Source organism: Papilio xuthus, unplaced genomic scaffold (assembly GCF_000836235.2).
Source record: "Papilio xuthus unplaced genomic scaffold, Pxut_1.1 DF827679.1, whole genome shotgun sequence".
Classification (NCBI taxonomy): Eukaryota; Metazoa; Arthropoda; class Insecta; order Lepidoptera; family Papilionidae; genus Papilio; species Papilio xuthus.
Genome location: NW_013530970.1, coordinates 679676 through 693658, shown reverse-complemented (window position 1 = coordinate 693658; position 13983 = coordinate 679676). Strand labels below are relative to the sequence as shown.

General features: G+C 31.9%; 1 protein-coding gene across 3 annotated transcripts in view; it reads right to left on the bottom strand.

The window, feature by feature from the left end:
• cut (homeobox protein, cut) overlaps window positions 1-13983 on the bottom strand; it is a 143347-nt gene that overhangs the window by 44984 nt on the left and 84380 nt on the right. The gene's annotated exons all lie outside the window — the stretch shown is intronic.

Below are 13983 nucleotides of genomic sequence, written 5' to 3'. Positions count from 1 at the left end.
ACTTTGTAACGAAAGCACGTCATTCGCGCTTAAATAATTCTAACTAATACCGTCGGAAAGTACATTTTATTTTAAATCATCACTGATCGCCAAACTTCGTTAGTGGTAGAGGCATCGCAAGAAGAAAATGTTACCTGGGGAGTGTAGCTTACCAACAGTGAAAGAATATTACAAATTGGTTCAGTAGTTTCGAAGCAATGCAACAAAAAATCAAATCTTACCTCTTTATAATATTATATATTACTGTAACTTAATTACTTATAATAAACATATCTTAAATTAAAATCCAATTAACAGTAGTAAGAAATTTTTCACGCATTAATATTATGAAGCATTTTATCATGTTTTAATGTACAATATTGCTACGTAAATTGCGAAACTCATAGGAGCTTAAAACAAAATTGTATTCATATTTATAAAGGAGACCGAAATAGCACAGCGCCCGACAATAGTTAGACAAATGAATAAATCCGAATGGAAATTTCCTATTCGCAACAATAGTTAGATTTTAGAAGCTTGTATCTCATAGAGGCAGATTGATTGGGCTCTTTGCCTCCCGAGCTGTTCACTGTGGATAAGACTCTACACTTAATACAAAATTGAATACACAATATTTTATGTTAAAAAATAATAAATAAAAATTCCAGTTTGATAACTTCACGCGTTTTTGAGAATAAGGGTCTTGATAGACGGACAACAAACTGATATAAGGGTTCCGTTGTTTAATCCTATGAGGTAGAACTCTAAAAACGCGTACAAATATGTGGAAAAACTTTCTTTCCTTACTTGACATTGTCTTGAAAATATCTGAGCGTAAATGATTCGAAAAAGGAACACATAGCGCTGTTAAATACTCTTTAAAGTTGATTTAGTTAGAGCAATTTACACTTAGGATTTACCTTAGTAAGCAATTAGTCTACGTGGTGGAAAATATTTTCCGTACATTCAAATCTCGAGTTGCATGAAAAGCATCAATTTTCATATAAATATCGATTCTATCTCCATGTTTTGTTACCTGGCACGTTTGTTACGATTTTATTATGAAAATGAATGTCGGGCGAGCGAGGGGGATGAGCGGGTGCGGTGAGGGGGGGGGGGGGGCACGATCAAAAGGGTTCCTAATTCGTACATTGAGCGCTGCACTAAAGCAACTAGAGAATTTTATGGACGGCCATCTTTTATAGGATAATCAAATTTTGTATTATTAATGCGTTCAGTTCTAGTCTACGGATTGATTGTGAATTTTCATTTATAAGTTTGTTGAATTATTTGATTTGGTTATTAGTTTTGTAGTTACTTTTTTTTTTAAGATGAAGACTTGTAAGATTTTATGCGATATTTCGTTTGTTAATTTACCTAATTTTGTTTTTTTTTAATGATAAAAGTACGATTGTTAATTCTGCCAATGAAACAAAATAATTTTGCTACATTGTTGATTAATTAAAATATTTGTATAATAGCAAAATACTAAATATAAATGTATTGAGTTTCGTATTGGGGTTTTTGTCGTTCGCTTTATTTTCGAGTTCCTAATTTGAATATGCGGTTAAATAATATGAGCGTATATACATTGCTATGTCGACTCTGAATTGTACTCATTATATTTAGTTCGTCATTTCGAGGGAATTAATTGGAATTTTCATTGTTAAAAGCACACGTGTAATTAGAAAACATTGAATGTGGAAGAAAATTATTCTCTTGCCTGTCGGCGCGCGAATTGTAATTAAAAATTTTCGACTTTTGTTTATGGTGGTACTGTGAGCGATGTTCAAAGGGTTGCCAGTACGCCATCTTGAGGATCAAACAAAAAATACATTAACATTGGTATCGGCTTCGATGTTTTTAGTTGACATTTGGCATAAGATTGATGTTTAATGATTTCACGCAATTTATTACATGAATGGATGGTTATTATTTTTTATAGTTCGCTTCTTAAGTCTTAAGTTTAAAATTTTGGAATGGAAGTTTGTCTATATATGTCAAAAACGGCTGAACAGATCTTGATGAAATTTGACACAGATATAGAACATAGTCTGGAAGATTATATAGGCTATTTACTAATATTTTATTTAATCCGCACAAACGAAGTCGCGTGCAAAAGCAAATGTATAAATCATTGTGTTACTTATTCTAGTTTAACACATTCAATGCTGATACGATTTTCACGTGTTAATTTGAACTCACAGAACATGTTAGTGAACACATGTTTTACTAAGACTTTTATAATTAATCGATGTGGTTTTTAGTTACTAATAATTTACACCAAGCTATGTAAAGGTAATCAGGTAGTCGTAGCATCAGTGAAAGTTAAATATAATCATGGAATCCTGTGAATATATGTAAATTGATCCTTGGAGATGTCGGACCGACGCACTGAGTGAAATTTGAATATAAACTTTCCGGCAGCGACGTATAAGCGCCATTTATTTTGGCCGTCCATAAAATATAATGATTTTTGCCAACGCTCTCGGCTATATTAATTTTGCGGCTGCCGAATTATAAGGGGTGAGGTATATCGAAATACTTGTGTATATGTCATTGTACTTTTGAAGGATATGTTAGTAATATTATAAGTGCGAATGTTTAGATGGATGTTTGTTTAAAGGTATCTCCAAAACGTCTGAACAGATCTCTATGAAATTTGGTATACATATAGTACATAGTCTGGAAGAACACATAGGCTACTAATTATGTTTTTTTTTAATTCTGCGCGAAAGAAATCGCGGTCGACCGCTAGTTATGAATAAGAATGTTTAAATGGATGTTTGTTAGAAGGTATCTCCATAGCTGTATGGATCTCGCTTAAATTTGGCATAAATGTAAAACATAGTCTGGACTGAGGCCACTTTTTAAACGCGCGGATGGAGTCGCGGGCTACAGCTAGTAATAATATAAATTATTGTATATTCATGTAAGTCGTGTCTCTAAAGGATCGTCATGAAATATTAGTAAGATGTTCTCAGAATGTTTTTTAATACTTCACTATGTTTTAAAATAAAAAAAAACCTTTGTATTATCAGTTGGTATCAATTTCGACTAAATCCAAAACACGTCCGATAATAAATAGGAAAAAGGAGAGACCGCAAAACGTTGGGATCCCGTCGCATGCAAGAGATCACTTCTGTATTTACATAAAAAACAAATACAGAAGGAGACGGGATGCGCGCATAAAATTAAAATCGATGAGAAAATCTACCCTTCGAATTAAATATCATTGCCCCAACGCACACAGAGACAGCGGCACACATTTAAGATATAGATTAATGTTAAGGGGTCCACGAGAAACGGACATGTCCAAAGTTCATCGGGAAATATAACAAAGTGACAGCCCTATACAGGATATATCAAAAAAAACTATACTACAATTTTATGAAGTTAGAAATTATTGATTACTTTTATGAATAATCGATTCGAAATCGTATCGAATTAAAATGTGTATAAAATTTATTATCTGTATTAGTTTAATGCATATCTGGCTGGTGATAATTATGATCGTTATTAAAAAGTAAGTATTGAAATTTTAAAAATCGAATACAAAACAAGCTTCTTCCAAGCCATAAAGGATAGATAAAAAAATATATCCCAATGGGGTGTGCTTAAAATATCGGTACCGGCTTATTTGCATACTAACTAAAATAATTTATTATTTTTTTCACGGAGGGGCGCTTGTGTGGGGTGAGATCAAATACAATGGGAATAACTACAAACTGAGTGTTATTGGACCGATCGCGACGTTACATTTTTGTATTATGAGTAATATTAAACGGTGCCATTTTTTAAAAATTATTTTCTACGCGAAAAAAAGATTTTTAATAATGCTGTGCTTCGATGTGAGAACATTCGCGATAAGTCAATATGACCTAGTTCATATTCGAAATCCGCAGTCGAGTTTTTTTAATAATTAACGTAGAATTAGAGATATAGCAGTAATATATCTGGGCTAAGCTTTAAGTAGATTTTTTCAAATATAACTGCTTACAATTTTAAACCTGTAAAAGACCCTTAGAAGTACGTTAATTATTTATGTTGTCTAATTTACAGTAATAACTAACCTTCGTGGTTTTAATAAACGATTTATTCCTTTATAAAATATGAATGATAGACGTATCTCTAAACTAATTATAAACGCAAACGAAATATGTTCCCGATTCATATACAGCTAGACATTAGTTCGCAACTAAACTAATATAAAATACACGGAAATGCTATATTGAACGTCAAAATACACGCTTAAAAGTTGGAATCAAAGCGGTTGTGAGGCGGAGAGATCGCGGTACGGTCGGCAGAACAGTGCATCCTTACAAAACACTGATTGCGACGAACAAAGCCGACGCTAACTTTCCAACGGTACTACAGAACGGAAAAAGTTTGCCGACAGCCGAGTGTTGTCATGTGTCCCTCTGTGCTTTTGAATATCGAACTTTTTTTGACATTTAGCTTTCTTTTCATTTAAGAAAAAAACAAAAGTAATAAAACGTGCCAGTATTTTTTTTAATATTACGTTTCGCACATCACAATATAATCTCTAACCTTCTTTTGACAGTTATTAGTGAAACAAATCACAAATTAATTATCTACAATTGTTCGTTGTTTATTAAATCACTAGCTGTACCCCGCGACTCCGTCCGGTAGTAGGCCAGCTCTTTTAGACTATCGACATCTATGCCAAATTTCATTGAGATCTATGCAGCCGTTCCGGAGATATCTTCTAACAAACATCCATCCATCCAAACATTCGCATTTATAATGTTAGTAAGATTAATTTGCTAAAGTGGGTCATTTACTAGTTAAAAAAAACCTACATAAACCCTTCTTACATTGTTACCTAGCCTTAATAAATACTACTAAAAACCCATTAGCGTAATAATTGACGCAAGTTTTTGTTGACCATGCAAACTGGTCGTTGGATTGCAAACAAAATTATCATTCCTATCAAAGGGAATATTTTAAATGTCTATACATAAACATGGCTCCGAGTTAGGTCCAGACTAACGCACACAGGCGCAACGAAGATTTACAGAACCGTTCCGTTTCACGTACGACCACGATACCGTATTAAACGTTTCGTTATACGAAATATTATATATTTTTTATCGTCTGGCCTTTTGTTTTGCCAAATTTGCTGAATTGGTGATACTGTAGATTTTAATTACAAGTTCTGTATCGATGCTGGGAATTAATATTATTATAAAGATTGTAGCTTAATCATTCCTGTATTCCATTAGGTATCAAGCAGTTTATAATATCGCTAGTTAGATTATAAACTTTTAATGTCTTGATAATCTTTAGCAATATGATACTTAATTTAATTATACTTAAGTAACCTTAAACTTCACTCAATTGTAAACTTATTTATCATTTCTAGTAACCCCATAAGAATAAAAGGGTTATGTGAGATTTAACTACAAAGTTACTACCATGGAGTTTTTATTTCAAATAATAAAGAGGCCATAGAAATAGTTCTCTATGATTATTGATGAATAGAGTACGTTCGAAGATTGCCGGGTTAAAACTTTTGTGTTGGATTGCGATTTGCATTTGAAAGGATTCATGTCGTTTGAGAAACTATTAGCTGAGAAATAGGTTTAAAAACATCACGCTTTGTTTTGTCACAAACACGTTCCTAGTTATGCAGTTTCGATTACTACTAACTTATAAAAATAAAATTAAGTTTTAATTTGATAAATTAGGCGCTTAAAATAATTTTCGATTTTTTTTAGTAAATTTATAGTTAATCTGTTTTTAACTTCTCTTAAATAACTCAGGTAATAAAATAATATTAGGTTTAAGTTTTTAAAACATATAGGTATCCTTGTATTAAAAAAAAACACTGATAGTATTTAAGCTCTAAAGTGTCGTCGTTGTTAATTATTTTGTCAACTTAAAAGGCTTTTACAAGTTAATGTCGTAATTATGTACCGTGAAGTTTAGTTTAAACCTAGGTATTAGTGTTTTACAAAACTAGCTCTAGCCTTATTAGGGCTTACAAATGAGTGCAGGTTTTTAATTTAATGACCTGGATTCTTAAACATTAATTTACTTAAGTTTATATCAAGTTTTTAACATTTTATTACTTAAATAATGTTATTTACACATATATAATAATAGTACTTATAAGAAGCCCCAATAGCCTAATAGTTAAGGGTACAGTAGCCGATCACAGGTTCGAATGCATTTGACTATTGTGAACCATTTTCTATAGATTATTTTAAATAATTTAAATCTTACTTATATTATAAATGTGAAAATTTAGATGAATATTTGTTTGAAGGTATCTTCAGAACACCTCAACAGATGTTGATGAAATTTGGGACAGTTGTAGAACATAATCTAGAAGAACATATAGGCTACTTATTAAGTTTTTTTTAATTCAGCTCAGCCAGAGTCGCCGGCGATTGCTAGTTACAAATTATTTGCTAATATTTAATATGAAGAATCTTTATATTAGTGAATGAAATATGAATATGCAAAAAACTAACGTAAAATTCGATACATCACAGTTATATATCGTAGCGTTACGAAACAAAACGCAAAGGGGAGACGCGGACGAAGATATCGGACGGGAAAGGGGTTGATTTTGATTGAATATCTGTTATTAAGACCCACCCCCTCCCCCTGGCCGCACACACAGACAAATATTAAATAATATACACATTTAGTTTATAAATATGCATGAGTTTCGTTAAAATTTGTGTGCACCTCCAGTAGAGCTTCTGTGCTACAGGGTGTGTTTCTTACATTATACAGGATGTTGATTAATTCTTTGAATAAATAAATTTTATTTTTAATAACACTTTTAATAACTTTAATTTTTTTTATGACACAATGACACTAAGTAATACATTATAGAAATATCTTTATCTTAAGACTTTGATTTGGATTTTTTGGTGTTCAATATTTTTTTTGTTTTAAAGAAATTCGTAGTTAAAATATAGATAATTCGCATTATATAAGCAATGGTTGATATAATTAATGGCGTTATTCAGTGTGGATGTGAGGTTTCCTTTCATAAAACTCGCGTCTTATTGTTTTGAGCGATCCGTTTGTTTTTTGTTCATCCGAGTGCCGAATTAATTTGCCTGCCGGTCGGCTATCACACGCAGGACGTCTTTGCAGCTTCACGACTTCCAATTATTTCGATTTTACCATAATTATGTTTTTTGTTTGTGGTTATTTAAATTGAAAAATGGCGGTATTGTCTTTGAATTCAGATTTTCACATCGAATGAAGAAATATGTCTTTTAAGTAAATGTTATTTTGGTAAATTGAATAATATTGTACAGGTATTAAATAATCTTCACGAAATATGTACGACTAGCTGTCGCCCGCGACCCTGCACGTTCTGAGTACAACTTAAGTATGTGTTCTTCTAGACAGTGTACCGTTGAGCCGTTCAGGACATACCTTCTATCCATCCATCCATCTAAACTATCGCATTTATAATATTAGTAAGCTATAAGTAAACATTTTCATTTGATTGACATTTCTTAAAATTGAATTGGCAAGGTATTGCGTCGCTGTCACTAGATGTCAGCCATCACTAACTGATTGTCAAAGTCAAATGTCTAGCTGTCATTTTGAGTTGCCATTTGTTATAAAGGATGTTAGTTTCTTGAATTAAATAAACATTATATTACTATGAGTCTTATTTATCTAAAAGTGGATCAAACAGATATACAATTTTTTTAAAGAAGGCATTTTGACATCTTGATATTACGAAATGTTTTTTTTTATTTGACGTCTTTTTGTACGAAGGGGACAAAGAAATTTTCTAAAAGCACTAAATAAAATTCAATAATAGTTCATCAATTTAATTAATTAAAAAAGTTATTATTAAGCTTGGTAATTTTCTTTTTTAACGTACAATGAGAAACATTTTGATATATAGCAAATTTTAATTAAAATATCACTCGCGTAGTACTAATTAAAGTTTTTCTACATTTTTTTTGGACTCCATCCAGATTTTTAAACGATTCTTTTACGTGCAAAAAATATTGCGATATGAATATTCGAATCCACGCGTCGTGTCGCCCCGCGGATAACGCGGTATACCCATTTCATAAGCGGAAGCGATTTTTAAGTCATTTGAAAAAAAAAAATCATTTCTGCAACTACTTATATTTAATTTTACATTGAATTGACTAAATAAATGCTTATACATTTTCCCTATTACATACTTAAGTTTTATAACATTTTTTTTTATTTTATTAAAATTATTAATGACTTATAGAAATAAAAGAAAAAAAAATTTTAATACGAAAAATTATCGTAGAACTTTATTTTATCTATATAAAAATTGATATTCATTATTTAACATTTTTAAATTGTGTTCAAAAATGATAACACAAAATCGCTTTAATCTTCTTACTTAAAACACGTCGCAAGGAGGGCCCTTTTTAACAGGGTTGTTCACCTTGCTATTCCGAAAGGGTTAATTCTATAGGAAAGGGTTATTACTGAGACCGGCATGATTATAACTGTGTATATATTCGATTCGTTTGAGGTATTGCGTGCCTGAAATGCTTTTGTTTTTTTTTAAGGCTATAGAGGGATGCTTGCGTTGTCTATGGATCGCTTTGTGGGTGATCGTTGTGCTGTCTCCGTTTGTCGGCACATTGTTGTGACGGAACGTTATTTTGAGAAACTGTGAACTACGAATTCAAAAGATATTAGCTATTTTAGGTAACTGCTTTTGATTTATATTTTATATTTAAAATTATGTATTGTATAGAATTTTAAAACCAATTATACGTTTTTTTACAGATTAAATGAACGTTGGGTAAGTGGATTAATTTAGTATTTAAAATATTAACTTACCGTGGGTTTCTGATATCAAAATCCTCCTTTAAAAATATTGTTATCACTATTTTGTCAAAGATAAAGATAAGGTTGACGATATGTTTTATATATCGATTTAGAGCTTAGAAACCCACGGTTACTCGTATGTTTTTTTTCTGAAATGGTTAAGGTGATTTATAATATAAATAAATCGGTTATTTCGACATATTTTTATAGAGCTAATTGAATAAAATAAGAAAAATAGTCAGACTATTTTCAGTCAGTTAATTTTTAAAACATTTTTAAAAGCGAATCGTTAGTAAGACCGAGTGGTTTGTTTACTGGGGGGTGTAATTTTGACTTTATATATTATTTAACTAACAATGTATCTTGCTTGTAAGGGTTTAAACTCTGGGGACTAAAATTTCGAGATGAGGGCGTTCAAAAATCAGCCTCGATTGAACCCTATCGAAAGTGTTTGTGTGTGTGTGTGTGTTCACGAGGGGGTCAACTTTTGAGACATATAAGTGTCGTAATCTATTGATTTCGATTGGCTAGGCAGATGTTTAATCTAATTTTAGACTTCAAAAAGAAGGAGGTTATTACATCGTGACAATATTTTTTAGTAACTATGAAACATAGAAGAAACTCTCTTTATATTTTTACTAAATTCGAGGTTAATTTAAAATTCATAAATACGTTTTACAACACACTTCGATATGAATAAAAAAGAAAGTAAAAAAAGGTTTTATTCAGTGGGCTTTCAAGGCACAAATTTTGAGTTACATATTACGTACATATATTAGAGGTACGATAAACGTGGCATGCAAGACAATTTTTTTTAATCCTAAACTAGACGTAAGCTAGCCGTTAAGTATTCACTGCACTATTAAACGAGAAAAGAACAAAAAAAGTTTGGCTTTTCTATGTTTTTATGGCATATAATATTTACAATTGACATTTTATTTACAAGGACATGTAAGTAGGGTGTGTAAAATAACATTTTGTTATACATAAAGCGAATCAGTAAATAATAGGGGTGGACATCGATTGATCTCGCTGCGGCCAGGGGTGACAGAAAGGGGTTGATTTTAAAATATTGCAAGAAGGGCACGATTATATCTGATGCCATCGCGATGCTTGTTGGTTCATTGTGAGACATGTTGAATTTTCTAAGTATGCGTATCACTCCGGTATTTGGCACGTGTGCAATAAGAGGAATCTACTGCCAGATGTGCCAACTCATTCGCTGAGTACTTAATGATAACAGTAACTCAAATGAAAGTAAATGAATTATTTTCCCCATTGTCTTGTTTTTGGTTCTGTTTGATTTTAGAATATGTTCTAATACTAAAATACTTAATTTTCAATCTTATTAATATTTTAAATTCGAATGTTTGTGAGAAGGTATCTGCGGAACGCCTGCATGGATCTTGATGAAATTTGGCATAGACGTAGAACATAGTCTGGAAGAACATATACTTTCTACTATAATTTACTTTTTTACTATAATCCGCGCGCACGGAGTCGCGGGCGACAGCTTGTAATATATAAAAGTATTGACGTCATTATTACGTACACTACATCATGCAAATAACCAAAAGAGCGTCAGCAAACAAAAGTAATTGCCAACAAGGCAAAGACGAAAACTTTGCTTTATTAGCAAGAGACATGCGATACTAGCGCCCCCCAACACTGACTGCTAATTTAAAAAGTGCAGATTTAAATTATACGGTAAAAAAAAATCACAATTTTTAATTAAAATACAAGTAATCTACAACGACGACGAAACTCGTGGATATGAAATGACATCTCAGTTGACCAGTTAAGTCGTTTAGGCCAGTCATAATGGAACCTATACACCTTATTATCTTACTAATATTATAAATGCGAATGTTTGGATGGATGGATGGATGGATATTTGTTTGAAGGTATCTCCAGAATGGCTTGACGGATTGTGGTGATATTTGGCATACATAGATAGTCTGGTAGAACACATAGGTAATTTTGTTTTTTTTTTTATTTCCCTGCGCACAGAGTCGCGGGCGACAGCTAATACATACATGATATACTTAAAACAATTGGTACAATAGTTTTCAGATATCTTAACGGCTCTAAAGTTCGTGGAGAACACAATTTTAATGTGCCTTGAGCATCCAAGATATTTGAAAAGAACTATAATAAAATGGAGTATATTATTTCTTTATTGATTAATAATATTTATTAATACTTTTGTTTTACTGCTTTTAACTTAAAAAGTAAACTTCTCAAATTAGATATAATTGTTAAAATTCCTAACATTGTACCGACGCGGCGGGCGTTAGTTGGAAAACATTTTTCCTGTTTCACTTCGCGTGATTCGTACCTTGCTTTAAGCACGGAAGTGTACGTTTCTCGCCCAAATTCACATCTACCCACCCGTTTTTCGGCAATGCAATTAATGATTGCTATCTCTACTTGCGATTTGTTTCAACAAATCGACTCTATTTTACGTTAGAATTAGCTTATGATAAATCAGTATGAACTGCGAATGTAATTTACGGTATGTTTCTAACTGGTTCTAACTTTTTACCTAACAGTAGTTAAGGAATTTAATTCACTATCCACCTAGAAGTGGGTATTGAATTAAATTCTACTACTTATCTGTATAAAGAGACTCTCTTACTCTTCTCTTTTACCCTTTCTTTTGGATAACATCAAAAAATTACACGTTCGTAATTCCTTTGAAAAATAAAATATTTGATACTTTAGTGTGTGTTATAAATCAATCTTCCATGGCGTCATAAAATAACTTATGTATGCGATATAAATATTAATGTCTCACACACACACAAATAAAGCGCGCGAAACTAACCCTCTCCCTGCCACGTTTACACGGAGCCCGAATTTTACTAATAAATGTTATATAATTAATCATACCAATATGGCTACCGTTTGCATTAGAAAATGTAACAAAAAACGTACAGACCTTTCTTATAAATGTAAAATACATTGAAAGGGTTTAATGAGTAAAGCCAGATGTCACGATTTTAGACTTTTCTTTAGTTTTAAATTAACAAACTAATTATTTTGTGTGTATGTTTGTCAAAAGATTAAGAACTCTTTAATTAATAAAAAAGGTTCTAGATAAACAGACGGACGGATAACAAAGTGATCCGTTTTTTTCCTATGTGGTACGGAACCCTAAAAAAATTAATAACGATAGTTTTAATTTTTTTTTAGAGCATAAATTATTTCTTAATAAATTAATTTTTTTGTGTAAGTACATAAATTATTTTTTAATAAATTAATTAATTAATTTCAAAAGCGCTTAAATATACTCAGAGTGTCTTCTTAACTATTTCTTAGTCATCATAAAATCAATGAGGCATCCATTCGCGATAATTTAAGACGAACGTATAAAGGAAATGCGCATAAATCATCCCACACGTTGTTTGACAATAGCGGACTCTATGAGCTCACCCCCCACACTCCCCGGTACCCCACGCAACCCCCTAAAACCCCCCATCCTTATACTGCGCGTAATTAATTAGAATTATTAATGACAACGCGTAATAATGCGAAATCGATTAACGAATACACACCCTCAATGTGAACTATAAAAATGACTTTACACTATGCAAAATTATAGACGACTATATTACATTTTATTTTTTAATTATTTAACATAATATTTAATATGTTTTAGTTGACTTTTATATCAAAGATTAATTAGAATATTATACGTTTGTTACTAAATTACATATTAATAATCTATGCATACTAATATTATAAATAGGAAAAATTTGTCAGTCTGTATGCGTTGAATAGGCTCTGAAACTATTGAACCGATTTGAAAAATTCTTTTACTGTTTGTAAGCTACACTATCCCCGGATGCCATAGACTATAACTATCACTAGATTTTTTTTAATTCCGCGCGGACAAAGTCGCGAGCAAATGTTATCTACACTATTATTATAAAGCGGAAGAGTTTGTTTGTTTAAACGCGCTAATCTCAGGAACTACTGGTCCGATTTGAAAAATTCTTTTTATGTTGGATAGTCCATTTATAGAGGAAGGCTTTAGGCTATATAATATTACGCTGCCACTAATAGTTTTTTTTAATTCCGCGCAGACAGAGTCGCCGGCGACAACTAGTGTTGTTGGACAATCGAAAACTTGTAAAATCAAAGTGACTATTGGTTTTTTATAGAGTAGTAACTTGATATTAACGGTATTAAATTACTTAATATGATATTAAAAATATTAATACTCTACCAGTATTGTCCTCGACAACAGCCAAGTTATACAACAATAAAACTCGGCAGTGAACGGGTTATTAATCTTTCGTACTAAATACTATCTATTCCTTTTTGTTTAACGGCTTGAATATGCAGATCTCCGCGTTGGCGCTTTCTTTTTATCGACAGTTTATGATACGGAAAGTGGAAACGACTGTTTCAAATATTATTCAATAGCTAAGCGTGGATATTCCGCCATTTTAATAATGCCCAAGTAATTACTTCTTTGTTTAATGACACGTATATTGAATATTTTACTTATAAAGTTATATCTGATAAATTTCTATACTCTACCCTTGAATCATTAGCTATACGTCCCCACTGAGGGGCTCAGAGTCTACACTAAGTTAGGGGTAACTAGACCATAGTCAAATCTGGCCCAGTACAGGTTGAGTACAGACATATCTTTGAATTTCTTCGCAGATATGTGCATTTACATATGGATAAATGTACACATGGATTCGAACCTCGGACTCGTAGTTTGCAAGTGCTCAACCCCTGAGCCACCGACGCTCTTATAATTTACCGTTTATAGATTACAAAAACATTTAAAAATGAACATTGAACCCGATCTTCGATATTTTTTATCTATGGGCTGTCATTCGATTTTTTTATCTGTGGTGCGGTTCGATTACAAGTGGCCAGCGTTTAAAAATGATAGCTTTTATAGACACGCGATCGTATTTTGACGTTTCTAGATTATAAATATTAATGTTGGTATTAAAAACAATTGGTTGATATCGACATTTTATAGTATCTATTTAGTAGTTAAGTGTTTTGTCGATTCTATTGTTTAGCTACTTAACATTGATAAGTTAAAACGAAGCGTTTAGTATAATATCCACTTTCTATGATTAATCTTTCGTTCGGTCTGTGAACCGTGAGTTCCTGTCTCAGTTTTGTCAAAGATATGACAAGGACGAC